The sequence below is a fragment of the Limulus polyphemus genome, unplaced genomic scaffold (assembly GCF_000517525.1).
Source record: "Limulus polyphemus unplaced genomic scaffold, Limulus_polyphemus-2.1.2 Scaffold1847, whole genome shotgun sequence".
NCBI lineage: Eukaryota > Metazoa > Arthropoda > Merostomata > Xiphosura > Limulidae > Limulus > Limulus polyphemus.
This window is the reverse complement of record NW_013667457.1, coordinates 172,454-184,704: the sequence shown is the minus strand read 5'-3', so window position 1 is coordinate 184,704 and position 12,251 is coordinate 172,454. Positions and strand designations below refer to the sequence as shown.

General features: G+C 33.0%; 1 pseudogene across 1 annotated transcript in view; it reads left to right on the top strand.

Annotated features, from left to right (window-relative positions):
* Positions 1-12,251, top strand: part of LOC106465139 — a 148,005-nt pseudogene that overhangs the window by 56,259 nt on the left and 79,495 nt on the right. Inside the window, exon 4 of the transcript XR_002611899.1 lies at positions 4,664-4,810. The product of XR_002611899.1 is annotated as a Down syndrome cell adhesion molecule homolog (transcript). The remainder of the gene's footprint in view (positions 1-4,663; positions 4,811-12,251) is intronic.

Genomic DNA, 12,251 nt, shown 5'->3' with positions numbered 1-12,251 from the left:
AGTGAATTATTAAGATACCTAATTCGCTACAATGTAGTGAAATATGAAGATACCTAATTCGCTACAATGTAGTGAAATATTAAGATATCTAATTCGCTACAATGTAGTGAATTATTAAGATACCTAATCTAATATTTTTCTCACTTCCCTGGTTATGGTTAATTTCCACTCTTTCTCACAATTGTTTCTACAGACAAAAATGTCTCGTAAGACTACACCAGGAGGACAGAATTGTTGTATAACTTCATATTCTTTTCTGTACAACCAATCATTCGTCAATGATTTAACGACTGTAATATGACATAAACTTCTAAAACACTTTTCGTGGTGCTAGCCTTAACTCTCCGTAACGTTCATGTATCTTCCAAATTAAATAGGGTCGTCTATTTTTTTTCCTTAGGTCTGACTTGAAACAAACATGACACTTAGTATTTTTTTTTACTGATACGGTTTATGTCTGGAAATTAGAATACTCAAGAGAATAAACTACATTATCTGCGCTGTCAGATTATTATTTGTATTATACTTGATATTGCTAAGCAACGTTGTTATTAATACCAAAGCTAATTTAAATATCTTTGGTATAATACGTCACAGGTTGACTTCGTAAAAGAATGTATTAATAAATTATGATGTTTATCGTTGCTGTATCCATTAATATTATGGAATTATAACTGTTATTCTTTACGATTAATAACACACCGTATATTCCGTTGGAGTGGAAATATTATAAGTATGGAATTATAACTGTTATGCTTTACGATTAATAACACACCGTATATCCCGTTGAAGTGGAAATATTATAATTATGGAATTATAACTGTTTCGGTGTGTTATTAATCGTAAAGAATAACAGTTATAGTTCCATAATTATAATTTTTCCACTTCAACGGGATATACGGTGTGTTATTAATCGTAAAGAATTATATATTCCACTGACGATACTACATTAATCATTATATATATATATTCCACTGACGATACTACATTAATAATTTTATATATATTCTACTGACGATACTACATTAATCATTTTATATATATTCCACTGACGATACTACATTAATCATTTTATATATATTCTACTGACGATACTACATTAATCATTTTATATATATATTCCACTGACGATACTACATTAATCATTTTATATATATTCCACTGACGATACTACATTAACCATTATATATATATTCCACTGACGATACTACATTAATCATTTTATATATATTTCACTGACGATACTACATTAATCATTTTTATATATATTCCACTGATGATACTACATTAATCATTTTTATATATATTCCACTGATGATACTACATTAATCATTTTTATAGAGCACTAGCAATGCAAAAAGCTTGATGTAGACAATTAGAAAAATACTTCGTGAAATGTTATACGAAAAAGTGCGTATACTCTTAGTAAACAGACAGGGATACAAATAAAAAGAAACACGTTAAATAGAAAACGAGAATCCTTCTCGTTGAAAATATTCAATCTAACGTAGCACGCTACTTTAACTCAATAATTAAGTAAGTAACTAAACTGGAGTAGCATGTCATTTTAACTCAGTAAATTAACTAGATATGTAAGCTATCACAGCAAGTCACGTATATTTTACAAACAACAAAACAAATACGATAACTCAAACATCTGAAGAAAACAGAGGTTGATGTTACTGCACGTCCTTATTTACAAGTCTACCAATAAAGCCTATAACAAGTAGCTTCACACATTTGAGGAGGGAGAAAAAAAAACATGGAATAAGCTATAGAGTGGGGGCAGTAAAATGTGTCCTGAAGGAAGAGGGAGAGGTGGTGGATATAGAGCGTCAACCCAATTTAACAACTAGCAGAATGTCTCGCATTACAGAGAAAGTTAAAATTAGGAACAGATGTAGGTACTCCGCCCCATAGTCTACCAGATCTGAAATGCCACTCACTCTCTACAAATAGTTGCAGAAAACAAGCTAACCCTAACAAACTAAGGAAACAAGAAAATCGTAACAAAATAAAGGTTGTCAAATATGGATTGCTAAAATTACGAGTAAATTTTTACCCTTGAAATTTGTCAGTCATCATCCGTTACTGCAAATTTTACATTTTTAACATCACACGTAAATTACATCTGAATAGGTAAATATACATTATTAATTTCAATTGATTCTCATTACTCAGTACTATGATATAGCTTTCATTCTGGCAAAAATGGCATTTAAAATTGGAACTCAGTATCAGAAATACAGGAGGTTACACAAGCAAGTTAGCTACTAAAACCGTAATCGAGGGTAGCGTGGTAAGTGTATCATGTAAGATTGAAACAAGCGTGCTATAAGCAAAATATTTATTAAAAAAAAAGTGTACCAGGTATATCAATATCATATATTTCCACTTCAACGGGATATGTAAAATGATTAATGTAGTATCGTCAGTGGAATATATATAAAATGATTAATGTAGTATCTTTAGTGGAAGATAGCCCTCGTCTAGCTTTGCGTGAAATTCAAAACAAACTATTATAATTACGGGAACACCAAATTTACTCCTGCAGCTAAACAAAGAGTTGGATTTCATTTATCCCAAAGCGTTGAAAATATGAAACATTAGAAAACCCTAATTAAGGCGTTCTGGACCATGCTGTTCTTGTTTGCTCACAGTGTGTTTGGAGGCGACCTGGAGATTTTGGCTTGGACATAACTTTGCCACCATAACTGTGAAGGGTAATGGGGTAGTAGAATTATTTAATGGGGTGGTAAAGTTATTTAGCTCCTTTGGAATGGGTTCATTAATAATTGCTATAATAGCCGTGAAAGTGTGGCGAGTAAAAGTAAAGAAAAGTATATAATAATATGTCAACTACACTACATCTGCTCTATACATCCAATATCTATGAGACCTTTCGGGTAATACAAAGACTCTTCAAGCAGACTAGGATGTGACAGACATATATTGGCTAAACGCTATTTATATTAGACAACAGTTACGGTGTGAACTGTATTAAGTTCGTCAAGTTGAGTGTAGTTTTCTTTAATAATTGTATTTGGGTCTCTTGGTTCAACAGGTCTAAAGGATAGTGTATACCTGATGATGACAAAACCTTGTCGAAACGTTTTACATTTGCTGTTATGTTAAACTTATATTAAAGTTTTTCTTCATTACCCATTCATGCCGTCTCCAGCCATTATTAGTCTCAAAGTGGGTTCCTCGTCATCGAATTTGAAAGTATCGATTTATTTTCTTCACGTTCTAAAATAAATTTATTCTTGGGGCGCTAAATATTTCTTCAAGTTCTGAAATGAATCTATTCTTGGGGCGCTAAATATTTCTTCAAGTTCTGAAATGAATCTATTCTTGGGGCGCTAAATATTTCTTCAAGTTCTGAAGTGAATCTATTTTTGGGGCGCTAAATACTTCTTCAAGTTCTGAAGTGAATCTATTCTTGGGGCGCTAAATATTTCTTCAAGTTCTGAAATGAATCTATTCTTGGGGCGCTAAATATTTCTTCAAGTTCTGAAATGAATCTATTCTTGGGGCGCTAAATATTTCTTCAAGTCCTGAAGTGAATTCATTGGTGCTGGATATTTACATTTTTGAAGATGGTTAGCAGAACAAAACGATAAACACGTGTCAACTTTGTGCCGCCTGTGTGACGCTGGTTCGAAATTGGACGACCAGTTGTCTGACCATATGTATTCTTGGGGACAAAGAAAAATAATAGCTGAGGCTGGTCCGAAAGTGGAACCCCAGTACCCTAACTTTTGACCGATTTCTTAGTATTTATTTTTAAGTTAATATTGTTTATGGTTAAAGATGGTATCCGTATTGTTTATTAATTTTGAGTTTACTTTATGCTTTATATGTATTAGTCCTAATGTACACTACTCCTTAATGTTTTCTAAGATTCATGTTGTTGCTGTTGTTTTCTCAGTGCTAAGCTACACAACGGGTTATCTACGCTCTGTACACCGCGGGGAATCAAACTCCGGATTTTAGTAGTGTAAACCCGTAAACTAACCGCTGAATCACAGAGAGTAGATTTATACTCTGTTTGTACGTATATATACATATGTATATATATATATCAATATATCGCTTCCGGACTTCGCTGACGATTAAATAAGAATATTCCGAAACGATCCTTCTCTCCATTTGTGGTTTCTCTATTTCAGTTCAGAGACGTAATTTTTGTTTTCAGAACCAAAGGTTAAAATAAACCGTAGGAAAGAAAGAGGAAGCACTTCAGCCGAAACGTATATTTTATGATTTATTAGATTAATCTTTCAAATCAAAAAAGAAAGAAAGAAAAGAAAGGATAATGGAATAGATATATCTCACGGCGGAAGAAAGTTAGTTTATGACGGTCAACATATTGAACGTAATGTAATGGTAGAACAACGAGGCTGAAAGCGATCAGATACATTAGAGCTCGTTAAGTGAACGAAAAACATACGTTTTCCGGGCAAGTGAAATCCTTTAGGTAAACACATTGATTGCAACGCGAGTTGTTCAAAGTCTCTTGTTGCACTTTTGACGCATATAGAATAAATGAGTATTTTGGTACACTTTTAATGAGCTAACGCTTAGTCAGAGTGTTTTTTAATAGCAGATACGTTTGTGCGTATATTTAAGTAATTATGCTATATTTCGTCGTTTCTTTCAGGTAGGTTTAGTGTCTTTCCAAGCGGAGAGTTTCATATTCGAAGAGTAACTGCTTCAGACGTTCGCAAGACGTTTCGTTGTCAAGTGCAACATCGCCTAACAGGAGAAACCCAGACAAGCTCATCCTCTGGAAGGCTCGTAGTTACAGGTGAGCTGGTTACATTTTCTCTTGTGTGTGTGTGTTTGTCCAGAGTATGGTGTAATAACATCCATAAAAGTTAAAAAAAAACAAACACACACTTTCAAAACTCAACACACACAACTCGTTAGTTTTCGGTTTAGTTAGAACAAAATCACTGAACTAATAACTTAGCAGAACCTATATATTTCAACTTCCCGGAAAGAGGTTAGTTTTTGAGATTCAATTCAATCATTTGTTGTAAAGTTCTGCTATCGTTCTTATGATATTTTTTATCGTAAAAAATATATCTCCAATATTTTCTACAACTCTTTAAATATTTCTCGCTAAACCAACTCTCAAAACAGAATAAAATTTACAGACTGCGCATGTGTGACTTAGTCAGAAAAGGACTATTTGCTGTTCATAATTTTGACCCGATAAATTAAAACGAAAGCAGTTAGTCAAAAGCACCTACCATAACTTTCTGAATACTCGAATAAAATAGATTGGATTCACTCTTATAACACACCCCCGGATCCAAAGTGCGAGGCTAGGTTTTCGTGGTAACGGGACGCGAACCATAGACCCTTATATTCACATCTGGTATAACAACTATTCGAACACGCCCGGCCAGAGCACTGACTCAAAATTAAAATCAATAATGAATTCTGAAAAATGAGTAGCGTGATTAATGCAAAATTCAACTCGTTTAAGATAACTTAAAAGGCTCTTGAACAGTCAGGCAGACCTTAAAGCTGCACTTTTGGTTTTAACTATTTACATTTTGGTTTCAGCTGTTAAACTCAAATGTTTCTTACATAACCATTTTCCCAGTACTCGTGCTTGTTTCTCCTTATAATCTACATGTTTACGGTAAACTTAGTTGGAAAAAAAAAATACTCGTTTCAACTTCTATATGCAATGTATTAATAATAGTACTGCTGTGAAATTGAAGGTTTTCTGCAAGTTATGAATATGAAAATTTTATTTCTATTCTGACTCACCCCTGTGAGGCTGTTTGAAATTCATATTTGAAACAGGTAAGGTTTATACGTACACAAAAATCAATTGGTGTAGAACGCTTATGGCAGACTTACATTCAAAAATAGCAATCAGTTGCAATCTACGTTACGTGTACACGTTTACTTTCATTTATTTGTTGTTGTGTTCTTTTTTTTCTCTCTCTCTAACCAGAGCGTAATCGATTTTTAGTCTTTGAAACGATTATTCTACTGTGCTAAATTGAGGTAGCAGTAACAGTAAGCATACAAAACAATCAGATCGTGAGTTTTATATGGCTAACTCCAAGGAACACGGCCCGCAACGTTCATCAGAAACAGCTGCTTTTGTCTGGCAGTTTTAAAGAGAAACACAATGAAATATAAGTAAAATGTGACGTACCTAAATGGTCTAAATCACTTCAATTTATTTTAGTACTCTTCGCATTTTTCACGTGCACTTCCATCCCTAATTTCACAATACTTTCGCTTGCTTTTATTGTAAATTAGCAACTCAAAAACAGCTTATTTAATCATTTTTTTTAATATTTCAGAGCAGCTTATCTGGAAGAGTAAATGAAGTATGATATTAATATTTTTTTCATCCATAATGAATGGGGTTTAGTTTCTGAAATATTATCGTGTAATCAGATCCATGTTGAAGAACGAACGGGCTGAACTGCGAAACAAGAGAAACCTTTCATTAACAGTGCTTTAATAACAACTGATATGAGGAAATGTGTTTCGTAAATTTTTTTTTAATGTGTTATTAAAATAAATATTTTTCAGCTAGTGCGGCTGCTTCTTACAATCTGTATTTTGAAATATTTTAACTTGTATGCTTTGCCTACCTTTTGTAAAAAAAAAAAAAAAAAAAGATAAGAAGGATTTCTTTTTGCTTCAAGTGTCCCCCGGTGGGACAGTGGTAAGTCTTCTGATTTACAACGCTAAAATCAGGGGTTCGATTCCCCTCGATAGACACAGCGGATAACTGCTATAACAAACGCAAACACGTACTTTCAACTACGAAAAGTTCAAACTGATGTAACATCTTGACCTAAGTATACAATTCCAAAACAGTTAAGCCTTAATGACTTGCATCTTGCATGGATGTTTATACACGTTTATGAAAAATACTTGAAAATTAATGTTTTAAGGCACTTAGGATTCGCCATCTTTTATCATCAAAGCATTTAGCCTTTTATTTAAGACGATAAATATATTCGGTAAAGGAATAATGATTCAAAATTTTCTCAATATAAGTGCCCCCCCCCCCCAGTGACTCAGGTGTAAGCTTAAGGGCTTATAACGCTAAAATTATGGGGCTCAATCCCAGCGTTGGGTAGACCACAGATAGCGTTGTACAAGTAATAAACTGTAGTAGATTGATTTCAAGTAATGGTGTATGATGTATTAAATGTAATTTCGTTCCTTTTAACTCTTTATTTTTACCGTAACTAGTACACTTATTTTTTATGTATATACGCTTTTCTTTTCTCTTCTTTTTTTTACGAACAACGTGTATGATTATTTGCCGAACCAAATCTAAAATTTCAAAAAGAAAATCCAATAACTTCTGTACTTACTTTGAGATGAATGGATTTTGCAATTTTCTCCTAAATCTTACGATACGTTAGTTTTTCTTAAAGCTGTAAATCTCAAATTACTCATCATTACTTTTAATACGTAAATTTATCGTAGATAATTTCTTCTCTGTTTGCTAAGTTAAAGCTTTCTTTATTACAGTTTTGCGTAGATATTTTATTTCATACTTGACTTCCCAATGTTGTCGACAGTTTATAGAAGTTTTTATTTTATGACGACATATCCAAGTAAGAAGTTATTTTCATTACGAGTATTGTTTGTTTGTTTGTTTTTTGAATTTCGCGCAAAGCTACACGAGGGCTATCTGCGCTAGCCGTCCCTAATTTAGCAGTGTAAGACTGTATTCTTCTCTGCTTATTTGTATATTTCTCGATAAACAGAAAGATACACAACGGGTCATCTGTGCTGTGACCACTACGGGTTTTTAGAGTTGTAACCTTTCAGGGGGGCTCATCTCTGCTATCTAACAACCCGTCGTTTGAATTTGGATTGACTTTGAAAGACCTCCCTTCTCCAGCTTTATTTATCCCATTGTTCAGCTTCTTTGTTTAGTTATCTCTCTAAGCAGTGGTTTTTCATCAGTGACAAATCCGTTGAGACCAATTCGTCCTAATGTGTGTCTTAGTTTTATGAAGGTAACACTCACACTTGTACTTACAACATTGGCAAGATCTCTAGTGGATTATCGAGTATTACGTGAAGAGCATACGCTGAGGTATATAATAACATCACTTTCTACTTCGTTCGCTTCTATTTTCAAACTATGTCACCTCAGTGAAACTGCTTGACACCATTATTTTGGTTTTTAAGTTATCATGTAATAAAAAAGAAGCAGAAGAAAGAAGAACAAGAAATTCAAACTTTTTGCTATGATATTTCCAGACATTCCCAGAACTTGTGACTCAGTCATTACATAGATATTATTATAAAACGAAACACTGTATTGTATTGTAAAGTTCTGATGACCTATTGAGAAGATATTTAAAACACCATTTCGACGAACATTCCGGGCCATCCCAACATAGGCAGTGCTGCCACCTGGCTGATAAAAGTACACGCATGTACACTAGACCTATAAGTAGTCAGGTGAATGTGATGATGGCTCCCAAAACAGAAATGCCACAAGATAACGTGCAGAAATGATTGTTTCGGCTGGTGAAAACTAATCCACGCAAACAGATTGGGGTGAAATTTCATGTTTAAGTGGGAACAGTATGGAAACTCTGGAGAGGGTGTGTGAAACTAGCACAGTTTCAAACGGAGTATCCGCTTTTATAAGTATTATTAATAACTAGTGGTAATGTTTTTAAAAATCATAATTATAGTGTAAACGATGTTTCATTAGCTCCTAGAAGTCAGCTTTCTTACAGAAATTTGGTGTTCCTTTAAAACGCTTAAATACAGCGTGAAACAAGAATTACCAGCTTGTAATAGATAAACACTGTATTTAAAACTTGGTTATAAATACAACCTCCCTATCTCTATTCAAACACAGCATTAAAAAAACAAGTAAATAAAAACTTTTCAAAAAAGGAACTAAACGTAGGGATGACTGATATAAATCCTTCAAAAACAAAGCAAAGAAGATAGTAAGGATGGTATTTGTATCATCTCTACATAATAGACAGGCGTGAATTAACATATAGCAATATATATATATATATAACTATTCAACCACAATTGAGTTTAATTTATCATATTTTTGTCTTTTAACATTCTACTACACTGTGTGCCTATGCTATTATGACAGTTGATTTAAATGCCATCCCTACTATCTTGTTTACGTTGTTTTTGAAGGATTAATATTAGCCATCCCTACATTTAATTATTTTGTTAAAAGTTTTTCTTTAGTTGTTCACCATACTACTGATAGGACTAGTGTTAAGTGCTTGTATTTTTATAGGTATTATGTTGGAATGGCACTGTTTGATTAGTTGGGGGACAGTTATTCACAGTGCAAATCATCAGCATGTGGTTTCACTCAATTACAGATACTTTTCATGGAGAATAGGGGGAGCAATCCAAATATATTTTAATTTTATACCTATTTTATTCACATTTCCATACACATCATTATTTCTAAGTTTTAATCTTTTCTTGACATTCCCATCTTACTCTCGCCAGTGATATCGGGGATTTGTAACGTTTTCAAAATTAAGATTTTTTTAAAGACTTAATGTTTTAGGCCTAAACGGAAAATAGTATTTTAGAAATTTCAATGTTTTAGGCTTAGACGGAAAATAGTATTTTAGAAATTTCAATGTTTTAGGCTTAGACGGGAAATAGTAATTTAGAAATTTAATATTTTAGGCCTAAAAGGAAAATAGTAATCTAGAAATTTAACGGTTTAGACCTAGACGGGAAGTAGTAATTTGGAAATTTAATGTTTTAGGCCTAAACGGAAAATAGTAATTTAGAAATTTCAATGTTTTAGTTCTAGACGGGAAATAATAATTTAGAAATTTAATGTTTTAGGCCTAAACAGAAAATAGTAAGATACATTATTACTTTGGCTTAAAAAGAATAGTTCTAGTAAACAGACACCGTAATACAGAATTAAAATATTTTCATATTTGGCTCAGATCTACTGAAGATTATTATCAGTTGAAACAATATTCAAGAGCTTGATAAGCTGAATTATTCAATTATACATGGAATGTTATTATTCAAAAGTGATAGTCCTAAAAAAGCAGAAATAATTGTTTTTCTCGTGTGTTCAATTACCTGAAATTTACATTATACCTTAACATTTAATAACATAAAGGAAAATACAGTTGGTGAGTTGCCTAAGGAATGTGTTAAAGTTATAGCGAGTTATCGATTCACTTATCGAGTTATTTTCTCTACGAAAGGGCCACGTTATAAAGAGATGGAGAATTATTTTACTTTACGCAGTCTAATAATGATTTTTATAAAAGTCTACGTTAATCTAATACTTGTAAAAGAGAACAAGTTGTGTGAGTGTACATATTAAATGAGTAATATGCATAATTTCAAATGAAAAATAATTTTATTTGTTTAATTTTATGCAAAATGGCTACACAATGGGCTATTTGCGCTCTGCTCACCGCGGGTATCGAACCCCGAATTTTTACGTTATAAAGATCTCACTGCTGAGCCTCCTGGGGGCAATGAATTATAAAAAAAACGTACAACAACGTGAATGTTAAAATTAAGGTCTTTAAAGATTATTAATATTTTGAATAATGGATCAAACTATTCATTCTATTTTGGGGGGAAAATAACGTTTTAAAACATTATTTCAAAGAGGTTCATAGGGATTAGAAATTATAAACACAAATTTCTGAGTGAAAGTAAAGAAGAATGTACAATAATATGTGAACCATCTATATCTACTATATCTAGTACCGACGAGGCCTTTTGCTAATACCAAGACTCTTCAGGCCGGCTGGGATACAACAAACAAATCAGTAGTCGAGACACTATTTATATGAGGAAACTACTTCTGTGTGAACTGGATTAAGATGACATTGCTACGGTGTGAACTGGATTAATATGACATTGTTACAGTGTGAACTGGATTAAAATTAGACTAGAGGGAAGGTAACTAACAAACAGTGACTTTAAACTGATAGAGTAGAGGAAAGGCAACTGACCAACAGTGACTTAAACTGACAGACTAGACGGAAGGCGACTGACCAACAATGACTTTAAACTGATAGACTAGAGGGAAGGCAACTGATCAATACCATACAACGGGGAAGCAGGCCTTCTATTCATCCGAGTGACAGGACACAACTATTTTTTGTACTGTGCATAACTGAATAATTTTTAATGTTACATGCGTTTTCTATAATGGAGTATTTCATTTTAAACATTTTGAAGCAAGATTATTTTGTTCTGGATATTTTATGAGATAGAAATGATTAAAGTTAACTGTCATATATATCTTGCAAATCAGTTATTTTAATCCAGTTCACACTGTAGCAATGTCTCAGTTTAAAGTCACTGTTGGTCAGTTGCCTTCCCTCTAGTCCATCAGTTTAAAGACACTGTTGGTCAGTTGCCTACCCTCTAGTCTATCAGTTTAAAGTTACCGTTTGTTAGTTACCTTCCCTCTGGTCTATCAGTTTAGTAAGGTCAGTGACATATATGGGGCAGATAGGCTTTGTGCAAAAATTCTGAAACAAACAAACTAACGAATAAAGTGTTGGTGATAAAAAACATGTAAAGATTTTGGTACGTAACTGATAAGAGAAATAAGAATTAACATTTACTAGCAACTAGGTTGAAGAGAATTATTGGGTGATTTAAAAATGACATCTTAAATTAAAGGATTAAAAAGCTCAGAATTTTAAAAGGACAATTAACTAACAAATAGGCCAGTGAATTTTATGATAAGGATTAACCCTTCAACTTCAAGTGTGCAATAAACAAAGTGAATGCTAAACTACGGTACAGTTAAGTATGAAACTCATCCGGATTAGAAGGACGTTTCGGATGCTTGGACACATCAGAAAACAATCATAACATTAAAATATAAAAAAAAAAAATCATGTTTTGTGCCATACCGATAGATTTCACCGTATAGAATATAAAATCATAGAAACCAGTAAGTTTAATTATGTAAGTCTATCAAGCAACTACTCTGAATTAGCTTCTTAGATTTCCTTGGAATCCTGATGGAGGAAATAGTGCACAATACGCGAAACGTATACGAGCCAAAACAAGTAATTTCAAAAATCTGTCTTCTTTTTTTTTTCTCAGCAAGAATGGTTAGACATTTTATATTTTATTTTCTAATTCATTACTGACCTTGACTCAAGGTTTCTTTGTTTGTTTTCGAATTTTGCGCAAAGCTACACGAGGACTATCTGCGCTAGCCGTCCCTAATTTAGCAGTGT